Source organism: Chaetodon trifascialis, chromosome 11 (assembly GCF_039877785.1).
Source record: "Chaetodon trifascialis isolate fChaTrf1 chromosome 11, fChaTrf1.hap1, whole genome shotgun sequence".
NCBI lineage: Eukaryota > Metazoa > Chordata > Actinopteri > Chaetodontiformes > Chaetodontidae > Chaetodon > Chaetodon trifascialis.
The window spans coordinates 24,046,602-24,059,575 of record NC_092066.1 but is presented as its reverse complement, the minus strand read 5'-3'; the positions used below and the strand labels follow the sequence as shown (position 1 = coordinate 24,059,575).

Genomic DNA, 12,974 nt, shown 5'->3' with positions numbered 1-12,974 from the left:
CCTCTTTGGAGCTAAAACAACAACTTGCAATTTAGAAATTTTGAAAAAAAAAATAAAAAAATTTGTAGTTCAGATTTTACAGCATGTCCACTGTAGTGGCCAACAGAACACTTTTACCATAACACAATGAAATCATAATAGGCTGACAAGAATGTCAATGCATTTTTTTAAATGAAACTGAACATTTGGCCTGTATCTTTTGTTGAACCACTGAGCAAAACTGACATGATTAAACATTCATAACGTGACTATTATTTTTCCTAACAAAAATTTGAACTGAACTCTGACTCCAATTTATGATTCCTGACATGTTCTTAAACAAGAAAATATATGATGACCAAAAAAACATTATCTTAACAATATTTGACTTATCTTTTCTCTTTTCCTGGCATTTGCGTTTTGCTGCAGTCTCCATTTTGTCTCAGCGTCAAAACAAAGTTCCCCTCATCCCACCCAAACACGTGAGATATCATTGGAAAGGCCAGGATGTCCTCTATGGAGCACACCAGGACTTAGTAGGGTAGCTCAAATGACTCAAAAGATATAGACCAAAACCAAATGTCCACTGCAGAGGACATAAATGAATAGGCTGGGTCTCAGGAGAATATGCTGCTGCAGCCCTGTGGTTGCTTTCTCAGAGACAGAAACTGCATGCCAAGTCGCTGTTTGTTTGTTTTTTGTTTTTTCATAGAAAAGCAGGGAACAAATTGACGTCCAACGTGCACCTACCACACGTCTTAGTCGAATGACCGAAGTGTTTTGAACTTTTCAGAAACAGCCAAAAGAGTCAGGGCACCTGATTGTGATGAGTTGGTCAGCTTTGCAGGATGCCAGTTAACATCTTTTGAGTCAATGTGATTTTCTGCAACAACCACTGAAGGTGAGCTAACGCTAAGGGCACCTGACTGTGGGATTATGCCTTGTCCGTACCCTCAGATAGGTTGCCGTGTCCAGGACTTAGTCGCCTGTCAACGGCACCTTCAATTCATACTTACCTGGCAGGGGAGATACCATGATCAACAAGGTGGTTCACCCATGGCGAGGCGCATCCATTGCACTAAGGGATGTGCTGACCTGTGCGAATTCCCCACATGTGGGAATCTCGACTGCATAATTTGTGGTAGTGGGGGACTGCGTACGCGCTCTCCCCTCGTCATAGTGTTGAAGATAAACAAAACGGTCGTCTGCCGTGACTGCAAGGCCTGTGGCTGCTTTCTCAGGGACAGAAACCGCATGCCAAGTCGCTGTTTGTTATTTTTTCCTACAATAGAGAGAAAGAACTTTACGTCCAACGTGCGCGTGCCACACGTCTTAGTCAAATGACAGAAGTGTTTTGAACTTTTCAGAAACAGACCAAAGAGTCAGGACACCTGACTGTGATGAGTTGGTCAGCTTTGCAGGATGCCAACTAGAGAGGGTTTTGTGTCCCACAAGAAATTGTTATGAAATCTATCTGAATGATTATATTCTAAAAGATAAGTCAAGAAAAGTCAAGAAAAGAAAAAAGAAAAGAAAAGAAAAGAAAGCTTTTGCAGTGGAGAGTTCCAAACACCCCTTTGTTTGATGATGTATGACCTGTTTTAGCTGAAATAACAATTATGGAAAGATTGGTATTTAATGGTATTTAAATGGGAAAGCTGAATCTTAAATGTAATCGTGTGTAAGTAATTTGTGTACTTTGACGTTACCCCTGCAATGGACTTAATAAACGTCACAAAATGGAAAAATTGAAATTGACTTCTGTGGAAAGGAACACCAATGACTTGCACCTATTTTTGGATGGCTCTGCCACTTGGCTGAGCCTCGTGCATTTGTGAATATCAACAGCGCCGTCGCTCACACAGACACACACAAGACGGCCAGGGCTGAGCCAGGGAGCGCTTGGGTGGAGGTGCTCAGCGCCTGCCCTACTTATGCGCAAGTCAAACGCTTGCACCACGACGTGTGCGCACTGTTCCAGGGGGTGGCCTGGGCCAGCAAACCGCTGAACCTCATCGCTTCTCGGCCTTTTGGCTAAGATCAAGTGTAGTATCTGTTCTTATCAGTTTAATATCTGATATGTCCTCTATACGGGGACAACATATTAAATGGATTTTTAGCGCTGGGAGCTGAAAAAGGGGCTTGCTCCGTTCACTCCATGCATCGACCCGGTATTGCAGTGCCGCTGGGAACGGTGCACCTTCCTTCAGCCTTGTGCAAAATCAAAATCAAAACTTGACGCAGAGCGAGAGCTCCGTCGCTCGTCTTGACAGCCGATCAAGAAGCCAGGCTCAGCGTGGAGGGCGCTCGTTGCGTTGCAAGTCGACCTGCAGGAGATCAATCTGTTGGCTGTTGACTGGGAACCCCGGCAGTCTCCTGCTCTCCGATCACTGCGTGTCAGCCATTACGGCTGCGGGGGAAGGGGGAAGGAGCAAAGGCAATCGACGGCGGGATGAGGCCTGATAAAAATGCAGCCAGAGGTTGCGGTCGGGACAGTGCAACAAGGAGCGAGGCCTACCATGAGCGAAGTGACTGGGACGACACCAGGTCTTGGCTGCCGTACAGGGGAGGGCCGTACTTACTCAGGTTTCTCTTCATATCGCACAAGTCTTTCGCCTTTTACTAAAGACTTCCGTGGAAAGGAACACCAATGAGTTGCACCTATTTTTGGACGGCTCTGCCTCTAGGCTGAGCCTCGTGCTTTTGTGAATATCAGCATCGCCGACGGTCACACACACAAAACGCTCAGGGAGAAAAAAAGTATATTTCAATTTCTTTTCTTTTTCTTTTTCTTTTGTGATTTCCTGCCTCTTTGGAGCTAAAACAACAACTTGCAATTTAGAAATTTTGAAAAAAAAAAAAAAAAAAATTTGTAGTTCAGATTTTACAGCATGTCCACTGTAGTGGCCAACAGAACACTTTTACCATAACACAATGAAATCATAATAGGCTGACAAGAATGTCAATGCATTTTTTTAAATGAAACTGAACATTTGGCCTGTATCTTTTGTTGAACCACTGAGCAAAACTGACATGATTAAACATTCATAACGTGACTATTATTTTTCCTAACAAAAATTTGAACTGAACTCTGACTCCAATTTATGATTCCTGACATGTTCTTAAACAAGAAAATATATGATGACCAAAAAAACATTATCTTAACAATATTTGACTTATCTTTTCTCTTTTCCTGGCATTTGCGTTTTGCTGCAGTCTCCATTTTGTCTCAGCGTCAAAACAAAGTTCCCCTCATCCCACCCAAACACGTGAGATATCATTGGAAAGGCCAGGATGTCCTCTATGGAGCACACCAGGACTTAGTAGGGTAGCTCAAATGACTCAAAAGATATAGACCAAAACCAAATGTCCACTGCAGAGGACATAAATGAATAGGCTGGGTCTCAGGAGAATATGCTGCTGCAGCCCTGTGGTTGCTTTCTCAGAGACAGAAACTGCATGCCAAGTCGCTGTTTGTTTGTTTTTTGTTTTTTCATAGAAAAGCAGGGAACAAATTGACGTCCAACGTGCACCTACCACACGTCTTAGTCGAATGACCGAAGTGTTTTGAACTTTTCAGAAACAGCCAAAAGAGTCAGGGCACCTGATTGTGATGAGTTGGTCAGCTTTGCAGGATGCCAGTTAACATCTTTTGAGTCAATGTGATTTTCTGCAACAACCACTGAAGGTGAGCTAACGCTAAGGGCACCTGACTGTGGGATTATGCCTTGTCCGTACCCTCAGATAGGTTGCCGTGTCCAGGACTTAGTCGCCTGTCAACGGCACCTTCAATTCATACTTACCTGGCAGGGGAGATACCATGATCAACAAGGTGGTTCACCCATGGCGAGGCGCATCCATTGCACTAAGGGATGTGCTGACCTGTGCGAATTCCCCACATGTGGGAATCTCGACTGCATAATTTGTGGTAGTGGGGGACTGCGTACGCGCTCTCCCCTCGTCATAGTGTTGAAGATAAACAAAACGGTCGTCTGCCGTGACTGCAAGGCCTGTGGCTGCTTTCTCAGGGACAGAAACCGCATGCCAAGTCGCTGTTTGTTATTTTTTCCTACAATAGAGAGAAAGAACTTTACGTCCAACGTGCGCGTGCCACACGTCTTAGTCAAATGACAGAAGTGTTTTGAACTTTTCAGAAACAGACCAAAGAGTCAGGACACCTGACTGTGATGAGTTGGTCAGCTTTGCAGGATGCCAACTAGAGAGGGTTTTGTGTCCCACAAGAAATTGTTATGAAATCTATCTGAATGATTATATTCTAAAAGATAAGTCAAGAAAAGTCAAGAAAAGAAAAAAGAAAAGAAAAGAAAAGAAAGCTTTTGCAGTGGAGAGTTCCAAACACCCCTTTGTTTGATGATGTATGACCTGTTTTAGCTGAAATAACAATTATGGAAAGATTGGTATTTAATGGTATTTAAATGGGAAAGCTGAATCTTAAATGTAATCGTGTGTAAGTAATTTGTGTACTTTGACGTTACCCCTGCAATGGACTTAATAAACGTCACAAAATGGAAAAATTGAAATTGACTTCTGTGGAAAGGAACACCAATGACTTGCACCTATTTTTGGATGGCTCTGCCACTTGGCTGAGCCTCGTGCATTTGTGAATATCAACAGCGCCGTCGCTCACACAGACACACACAAGACGGCCAGGGCTGAGCCAGGGAGCGCTTGGGTGGAGGTGCTCAGCGCCTGCCCTACTTATGCGCAAGTCAAACGCTTGCACCACGACGTGTGCGCACTGTTCCAGGGGGTGGCCTGGGCCAGCAAACCGCTGAACCTCATCGCTTCTCGGCCTTTTGGCTAAGATCAAGTGTAGTATCTGTTCTTATCAGTTTAATATCTGATATGTCCTCTATACGGGGACAACATATTAAATGGATTTTTAGCGCTGGGAGCTGAAAAAGGGGCTTGCTCCGTTCACTCCATGCATCGACCCGGTATTGCAGTGCCGCTGGGAACGGTGCACCTTCCTTCAGCCTTGTGCAAAATCAAAATCAAAACTTGACGCAGAGCGAGAGCTCCGTCGCTCGTCTTGACAGCCGATCAAGAAGCCAGGCTCAGCGTGGAGGGCGCTCGTTGCGTTGCAAGTCGACCTGCAGGAGATCAATCTGTTGGCTGTTGACTGGGAACCCCGGCAGTCTCCTGCTCTCCGATCACTGCGTGTCAGCCATTACGGCTGCGGGGGAAGGGGGAAGGAGCAAAGGCAATCGACGGCGGGATGAGGCCTGATAAAAATGCAGCCAGAGGTTGCGGTCGGGACAGTGCAACAAGGAGCGAGGCCTACCATGAGCGAAGTGACTGGGACGACACCAGGTCTTGGCTGCCGTACAGGGGAGGGCCGTACTTACTCAGGTTTCTCTTCATATCGCACAAGTCTTTCGCCTTTTACTAAAGACTTCCGTGGAAAGGAACACCAATGAGTTGCACCTATTTTTGGACGGCTCTGCCTCAAGGCTGAGCCTCGTGCTTTTGTGAATATCAGCATCGCCGACGGTCACACACACAAAACGCTCAGGGAGAAAAAAAGTATATTTCAATTTCTTTTCTTTTTCTTTTTCTTTTGTGATTTCCTGCCTCTTTGGAGCTAAAACAACAACTTGCAATTTAGAAATTTTGAAAAAAAAAATAAAAAAATTTGTAGTTCAGATTTTACAGCATGTCCACTGTAGTGGCCAACAGAACACTTTTACCATAACACAATGAAATCATAATAGGCTGACAAGAATGTCAATGCATTTTTTTAAATGAAACTGAACATTTGGCCTGTATCTTTTGTTGAACCACTGAGCAAAACTGACATGATTAAACATTCATAACGTGACTATTATTTTTCCTAACAAAAATTTGAACTGAACTCTGACTCCAATTTATGATTCCTGACATGTTCTTAAACAAGAAAATATATGATGACCAAAAAAAACATTATCTTAACAATATTTGACTTATCTTTTCTCTTTTCCTGGCATTTGCGTTTTGCTGCAGTCTCCATTTTGTCTCAGCGTCAAAACAAAGTTCCCCTCATCCCACCCAAACACGTGAGATATCATTGGAAAGGCCAGGATGTCCTCTATGGAGCACACCAGGACTTAGTAGGGTAGCTCAAATGACTCAAAAGATATAGACCAAAACCAAATGTCCACTGCAGAGGACATAAATGAATAGGCTGGGTCTCAGGAGAATATGCTGCTGCAGCCCTGTGGTTGCTTTCTCAGAGACAGAAACTGCATGCCAAGTCGCTGTTTGTTTGTTTTTTGTTTTTTCATAGAAAAGCAGGGAACAAATTGACGTCCAACGTGCACCTACCACACGTCTTAGTCGAATGACCGAAGTGTTTTGAACTTTTCAGAAACAGCCAAAAGAGTCAGGGCACCTGATTGTGATGAGTTGGTCAGCTTTGCAGGATGCCAGTTAACATCTTTTGAGTCAATGTGATTTTCTGCAACAACCACTGAAGGTGAGCTAACGCTAAGGGCACCTGACTGTGGGATTATGCCTTGTCCGTACCCTCAGATAGGTTGCCGTGTCCAGGACTTAGTCGCCTGTCAACGGCACCTTCAATTCATACTTACCTGGCAGGGGAGATACCATGATCAACAAGGTGGTTCACCCATGGCGAGGCGCATCCATTGCACTAAGGGATGTGCTGACCTGTGCGAATTCCCCACATGTGGGAATCTCGACTGCATAATTTGTGGTAGTGGGGGACTGCGTACGCGCTCTCCCCTCGTCATAGTGTTGAAGATAAACAAAACGGTCGTCTGCCGTGACTGCAAGGCCTGTGGCTGCTTTCTCAGGGACAGAAACCGCATGCCAAGTCGCTGTTTGTTATTTTTTCCTACAATAGAGAGAAAGAACTTTACGTCCAACGTGCGCGTGCCACACGTCTTAGTCAAATGACAGAAGTGTTTTGAACTTTTCAGAAACAGACCAAAGAGTCAGGACACCTGACTGTGATGAGTTGGTCAGCTTTGCAGGATGCCAACTAGAGAGGGTTTTGTGTCCCACAAGAAATTGTTATGAAATCTATCTGAATGATTATATTCTAAAAGATAAGTCAAGAAAAGTCAAGAAAAGAAAAAAGAAAAGAAAAGAAAAGAAAGCTTTTGCAGTGGAGAGTTCCAAACACCCCTTTGTTTGATGATGTATGACCTGTTTTAGCTGAAATAACAATTATGGAAAGATTGGTATTTAATGGTATTTAAATGGGAAAGCTGAATCTTAAATGTAATCGTGTGTAAGTAATTTGTGTACTTTGACGTTACCCCTGCAATGGACTTAATAAACGTCACAAAATGGAAAAATTGAAATTGACTTCTGTGGAAAGGAACACCAATGACTTGCACCTATTTTTGGATGGCTCTGCCACTTGGCTGAGCCTCGTGCATTTGTGAATATCAACAGCGCCGTCGCTCACACAGACACACACAAGACGGCCAGGGCTGAGCCAGGGAGCGCTTGGGTGGAGGTGCTCAGCGCCTGCCCTACTTATGCGCAAGTCAAACGCTTGCACCACGACGTGTGCGCACTGTTCCAGGGGGTGGCCTGGGCCAGCAAACCGCTGAACCTCATCGCTTCTCGGCCTTTTGGCTAAGATCAAGTGTAGTATCTGTTCTTATCAGTTTAATATCTGATATGTCCTCTATACGGGGACAACATATTAAATGGATTTTTAGCGCTGGGAGCTGAAAAAGGGGCTTGCTCCGTTCACTCCATGCATCGACCCGGTATTGCAGTGCCGCTGGGAACGGTGCACCTTCCTTCAGCCTTGTGCAAAATCAAAATCAAAACTTGACGCAGAGCGAGAGCTCCGTCGCTCGTCTTGACAGCCGATCAAGAAGCCAGGCTCAGCGTGGAGGGCGCTCGTTGCGTTGCAAGTCGACCTGCAGGAGATCAATCTGTTGGCTGTTGACTGGGAACCCCGGCAGTCTCCTGCTCTCCGATCACTGCGTGTCAGCCATTACGGCTGCGGGGGAAGGGGGAAGGAGCAAAGGCAATCGACGGCGGGATGAGGCCTGATAAAAATGCAGCCAGAGGTTGCGGTCGGGACAGTGCAACAAGGAGCGAGGCCTACCATGAGCGAAGTGACTGGGACGACACCAGGTCTTGGCTGCCGTACAGGGGAGGGCCGTACTTACTCAGGTTTCTCTTCATATCGCACAAGTCTTTCGCCTTTTACTAAAGACTTCCGTGGAAAGGAACACCAATGAGTTGCACCTATTTTTGGACGGCTCTGCCTCTTGGCTGAGCCTCGTGCTTTTGTGAATATCAGCATCGCCGACGGTCACACACACAAAACGCTCAGGGAGAAAAAAAGTATATTTCAATTTCTTTTCTTTTTCTTTTTCTTTTTCTTTTGTGATTTCCTGCCTCTTTGGAGCTAAAACAACAACTTGCAATTTAGAAATTTTGAAAAAAAAAATAAAAAAATTTGTAGTTCAGATTTTACAGCATGTCCACTGTAGTGGCCAACAGAACACTTTTACCATAACACAATGAAATCATAATAGGCTGACAAGAATGTCAATGCATTTTTTTAAATGAAACTGAACATTTGGCCTGTATCTTTTGTTGAACCACTGAGCAAAACTGACATGATTAAACATTCATAACGTGACTATTATTTTTCCTAACAAAAATTTGAACTGAACTCTGACTCCAATTTATGATTCCTGACATGTTCTTAAACAAGAAAATATATGATGACCAAAAAAACATTATCTTAACAATATTTGACTTATCTTTTCTCTTTTCCTGGCATTTGCGTTTTGCTGCAGTCTCCATTTTGTCTCAGCGTCAAAACAAAGTTCCCCTCATCCCACCCAAACACGTGAGATATCATTGGAAAGGCCAGGATGTCCTCTATGGAGCACACCAGGACTTAGTAGGGTAGCTCAAATGACTCAAAAGATATAGACCAAAACCAAATGTCCACTGCAGAGGACATAAATGAATAGGCTGGGTCTCAGGAGAATATGCTGCTGCAGCCCTGTGGTTGCTTTCTCAGAGACAGAAACTGCATGCCAAGTCGCTGTTTGTTTGTTTTTTGTTTTTTCATAGAAAAGCAGGGAACAAATTGACGTCCAACGTGCACCTACCACACGTCTTAGTCGAATGACCGAAGTGTTTTGAACTTTTCAGAAACAGCCAAAAGAGTCAGGGCACCTGATTGTGATGAGTTGGTCAGCTTTGCAGGATGCCAGTTAACATCTTTTGAGTCAATGTGATTTTCTGCAACAACCACTGAAGGTGAGCTAACGCTAAGGGCACCTGACTGTGGGATTATGCCTTGTCCGTACCCTCAGATAGGTTGCCGTGTCCAGGACTTAGTCGCCTGTCAACGGCACCTTCAATTCATACTTACCTGGCAGGGGAGATACCATGATCAACAAGGTGGTTCACCCATGGCGAGGCGCATCCATTGCACTAAGGGATGTGCTGACCTGTGCGAATTCCCCACATGTGGGAATCTCGACTGCATAATTTGTGGTAGTGGGGGACTGCGTACGCGCTCTCCCCTCGTCATAGTGTTGAAGATAAACAAAACGGTCGTCTGCCGTGACTGCAAGGCCTGTGGCTGCTTTCTCAGGGACAGAAACCGCATGCCAAGTCGCTGTTTGTTATTTTTTCCTACAATAGAGAGAAAGAACTTTACGTCCAACGTGCGCGTGCCACACGTCTTAGTCAAATGACAGAAGTGTTTTGAACTTTTCAGAAACAGACCAAAGAGTCAGGACACCTGACTGTGATGAGTTGGTCAGCTTTGCAGGATGCCAACTAGAGAGGGTTTTGTGTCCCACAAGAAATTGTTATGAAATCTATCTGAATGATTATATTCTAAAAGATAAGTCAAGAAAAGTCAAGAAAAGAAAAAAGAAAAGAAAAGAAAAGAAAGCTTTTGCAGTGGAGAGTTCCAAACACCCCTTTGTTTGATGATGTATGACCTGTTTTAGCTGAAATAACAATTATGGAAAGATTGGTATTTAATGGTATTTAAATGGGAAAGCTGAATCTTAAATGTAATCGTGTGTAAGTAATTTGTGTACTTTGACGTTACCCCTGCAATGGACTTAATAAACGTCACAAAATGGAAAAATTGAAATTGACTTCTGTGGAAAGGAACACCAATGACTTGCACCTATTTTTGGATGGCTCTGCCACTTGGCTGAGCCTCGTGCATTTGTGAATATCAACAGCGCCGTCGCTCACACAGACACACACAAGACGGCCAGGGCTGAGCCAGGGAGCGCTTGGGTGGAGGTGCTCAGCGCCTGCCCTACTTATGCGCAAGTCAAACGCTTGCACCACGACGTGTGCGCACTGTTCCAGGGGGTGGCCTGGGCCAGCAAACCGCTGAACCTCATCGCTTCTCGGCCTTTTGGCTAAGATCAAGTGTAGTATCTGTTCTTATCAGTTTAATATCTGATATGTCCTCTATACGGGGACAACATATTAAATGGATTTTTAGCGCTGGGAGCTGAAAAAGGGGCTTGCTCCGTTCACTCCATGCATCGACCCGGTATTGCAGTGCCGCTGGGAACGGTGCACCTTCCTTCAGCCTTGTGCAAAATCAAAATCAAAACTTGACGCAGAGCGAGAGCTCCGTCGCTCGTCTTGACAGCCGATCAAGAAGCCAGGCTCAGCGTGGAGGGCGCTCGTTGCGTTGCAAGTCGACCTGCAGGAGATCAATCTGTTGGCTGTTGACTGGGAACCCCGGCAGTCTCCTGCTCTCCGATCACTGCGTGTCAGCCATTACGGCTGCGGGGGAAGGGGGAAGGAGCAAAGGCAATCGACGGCGGGATGAGGCCTGATAAAAATGCAGCCAGAGGTTGCGGTCGGGACAGTGCAACAAGGAGCGAGGCCTACCATGAGCGAAGTGACTGGGACGACACCAGGTCTTGGCTGCCGTACAGGGGAGGGCCGTACTTACTCAGGTTTCTCTTCATATCGCACAAGTCTTTCGCCTTTTACTAAAGACTTCCGTGGAAAGGAACACCAATGAGTTGCACCTATTTTTGGACGGCTCTGCCTCAAGGCTGAGCCTCGTGCTTTTGTGAATATCAGCATCGCCGACGGTCACACACACAAAACGCTCAGGGAGAAAAAAAGTATATTTCAATTTCTTTTCTTTTTCTTTTTCTTTTGTGATTTCCTGCCTCTTTGGAGCTAAAACAACAACTTGCAATTTAGAAATTTTGAAAAAAAAAATAAAAAAATTTGTAGTTCAGATTTTACAGCATGTCCACTGTAGTGGCCAACAGAACACTTTTACCATAACACAATGAAATCATAATAGGCTGACAAGAATGTCAATGCATTTTTTTAAATGAAACTGAACATTTGGCCTGTATCTTTTGTTGAACCACTGAGCAAAACTGACATGATTAAACATTCATAACGTGACTATTATTTTTCCTAACAAAAATTTGAACTGAACTCTGACTCCAATTTATGATTCCTGACATGTTCTTAAACAAGAAAATATATGATGACCAAAAAAAACATTATCTTAACAATATTTGACTTATCTTTTCTCTTTTCCTGGCATTTGCGTTTTGCTGCAGTCTCCATTTTGTCTCAGCGTCAAAACAAAGTTCCCCTCATCCCACCCAAACACGTGAGATATCATTGGAAAGGCCAGGATGTCCTCTATGGAGCACACCAGGACTTAGTAGGGTAGCTCAAATGACTCAAAAGATATAGACCAAAACCAAATGTCCACTGCAGAGGACATAAATGAATAGGCTGGGTCTCAGGAGAATATGCTGCTGCAGCCCTGTGGTTGCTTTCTCAGAGACAGAAACTGCATGCCAAGTCGCTGTTTGTTTGTTTTTTGTTTTTTCATAGAAAAGCAGGGAACAAATTGACGTCCAACGTGCACCTACCACACGTCTTAGTCGAATGACCGAAGTGTTTTGAACTTTTCAGAAACAGCCAAAAGAGTCAGGGCACCTGATTGTGATGAGTTGGTCAGCTTTGCAGGATGCCAGTTAACATCTTTTGAGTCAATGTGATTTTCTGCAACAACCACTGAAGGTGAGCTAATGCTAAGGGCACCTGACTGTGGGATTATGCCTTGTCCGTACCCTCAGATAGGTTGCCGTGTCCAGGACTTAGTCGCCTGTCAACGGCACCTTCAATTCATACTTACCTGGCAGGGGAGATACCGTGATCAACAAGGTGGTTCACCCATGGCGAGGCGCATCCATTGCACTAAGGGATGTGCTGACCTGTGCAAATTCCCCACATGTGGGAATCTCGACTGCATAATTTGTGGTAGTGGGGGACTGCGTACGCGCTCTCCCCTCGTCATAGTGTTGAAGATAAACAAAACGGTCGTCTGCCGTGACTGCAAGGCCTGTGGCTGCTTTCTCAGGGACAGAAACCGCATGCCAAGTCGGTGTTTGTTATTTTTTCCTACAATAGAGAGAAAGAACTTTACGTCCAACGTGCGCGTGCCACACGTCTTAGTCAAATGACAGAAGTGTTTTGAACTTTTCAGAAACAGACCAAAGAGTCAGGACACCTGACTGTGATGAGTTGGTCAGCTTTGCAGGATGCCAACTAGAGAGGGTTTTGTGTCCCACAAGAAATTGTTATGAAATCTATCTGAATGATTATATTCTAAAAGATAAGTCAAGAAAAGTCAAGAAAAGAAAAAAGAAAAGAAAAGAAAAGAAAAGAAAAGAAAAGAAAAGAAAAGAAAAGAAAAGAAAGCTTTTGCAGTGGAGAGTTCCAAACACCCCTTTGTTTGATGATGTATGACCTGTTTTAGCTGAAATAACAATTATGGAAAGATTGGTATTTAATGGTATTTAAATGGGAAAGCTGAATCTTAAATGTAATCGTGTGTAAGTAATTTGTGTACTTTGACGTTACCCCTGCAATGGACTTAATAAACGTCACAAAATGGAAAAATTGAAATTGACTTCTGTGGAAAGGAACACCAATGACTTGCACCTATTTTTGGATGGCTC

General features: G+C 44.4%; 13 non-coding genes across 13 annotated transcripts; all 13 read left to right on the top strand.

The window, feature by feature from the left end:
* The first annotated feature begins 987 nt into the window (after positions 1-987).
* On the top strand, positions 988-1,152 carry LOC139339788 (U1 spliceosomal RNA). The gene has a single exon (XR_011602915.1). It is a non-coding gene; the product is annotated as a U1 spliceosomal RNA (small nuclear RNA).
* An 841-nt stretch (positions 1,153-1,993) lies between these two features.
* On the top strand, positions 1,994-2,184 carry LOC139339607 (U2 spliceosomal RNA). Its single transcript, XR_011602742.1, has one exon. It is a non-coding gene; the product is annotated as a U2 spliceosomal RNA (small nuclear RNA).
* Positions 2,185-2,557: 373 nt separating this feature from the next.
* Positions 2,558-2,673, top strand: LOC139339734 (U5 spliceosomal RNA). The gene has a single exon (XR_011602863.1). It is a non-coding gene; the product is annotated as a U5 spliceosomal RNA (small nuclear RNA).
* Positions 2,674-3,774: 1,101 nt separating this feature from the next.
* Positions 3,775-3,939, top strand: LOC139339787 (U1 spliceosomal RNA). The gene has a single exon (XR_011602914.1). It is a non-coding gene; the product is annotated as a U1 spliceosomal RNA (small nuclear RNA).
* An 841-nt stretch (positions 3,940-4,780) lies between these two features.
* On the top strand, positions 4,781-4,971 carry LOC139339606 (U2 spliceosomal RNA). Its single transcript, XR_011602741.1, has one exon. It is a non-coding gene; the product is annotated as a U2 spliceosomal RNA (small nuclear RNA).
* A 373-nt stretch (positions 4,972-5,344) lies between these two features.
* On the top strand, positions 5,345-5,460 carry LOC139339754 (U5 spliceosomal RNA). Its single transcript, XR_011602882.1, has one exon. It is a non-coding gene; the product is annotated as a U5 spliceosomal RNA (small nuclear RNA).
* Positions 5,461-6,561: 1,101 nt separating this feature from the next.
* On the top strand, positions 6,562-6,726 carry LOC139339786 (U1 spliceosomal RNA). The gene has a single exon (XR_011602913.1). It is a non-coding gene; the product is annotated as a U1 spliceosomal RNA (small nuclear RNA).
* An 841-nt stretch (positions 6,727-7,567) lies between these two features.
* On the top strand, positions 7,568-7,758 carry LOC139339605 (U2 spliceosomal RNA). Its single transcript, XR_011602740.1, has one exon. It is a non-coding gene; the product is annotated as a U2 spliceosomal RNA (small nuclear RNA).
* Positions 7,759-8,131: 373 nt separating this feature from the next.
* On the top strand, positions 8,132-8,249 carry LOC139339694 (U5 spliceosomal RNA). Its single transcript, XR_011602823.1, has one exon. It is a non-coding gene; the product is annotated as a U5 spliceosomal RNA (small nuclear RNA).
* Positions 8,250-9,353: 1,104 nt separating this feature from the next.
* On the top strand, positions 9,354-9,518 carry LOC139339785 (U1 spliceosomal RNA). Its single transcript, XR_011602912.1, has one exon. It is a non-coding gene; the product is annotated as a U1 spliceosomal RNA (small nuclear RNA).
* Positions 9,519-10,359: 841 nt separating this feature from the next.
* Positions 10,360-10,550, top strand: LOC139339604 (U2 spliceosomal RNA). The gene has a single exon (XR_011602739.1). It is a non-coding gene; the product is annotated as a U2 spliceosomal RNA (small nuclear RNA).
* A 373-nt stretch (positions 10,551-10,923) lies between these two features.
* On the top strand, positions 10,924-11,039 carry LOC139339752 (U5 spliceosomal RNA). The gene has a single exon (XR_011602880.1). It is a non-coding gene; the product is annotated as a U5 spliceosomal RNA (small nuclear RNA).
* A 1,101-nt stretch (positions 11,040-12,140) lies between these two features.
* LOC139339559 (U1 spliceosomal RNA) lies at positions 12,141-12,305 on the top strand. Its single transcript, XR_011602696.1, has one exon. It is a non-coding gene; the product is annotated as a U1 spliceosomal RNA (small nuclear RNA).
* The last annotated feature ends 669 nt before the right edge of the window (positions 12,306-12,974 follow it).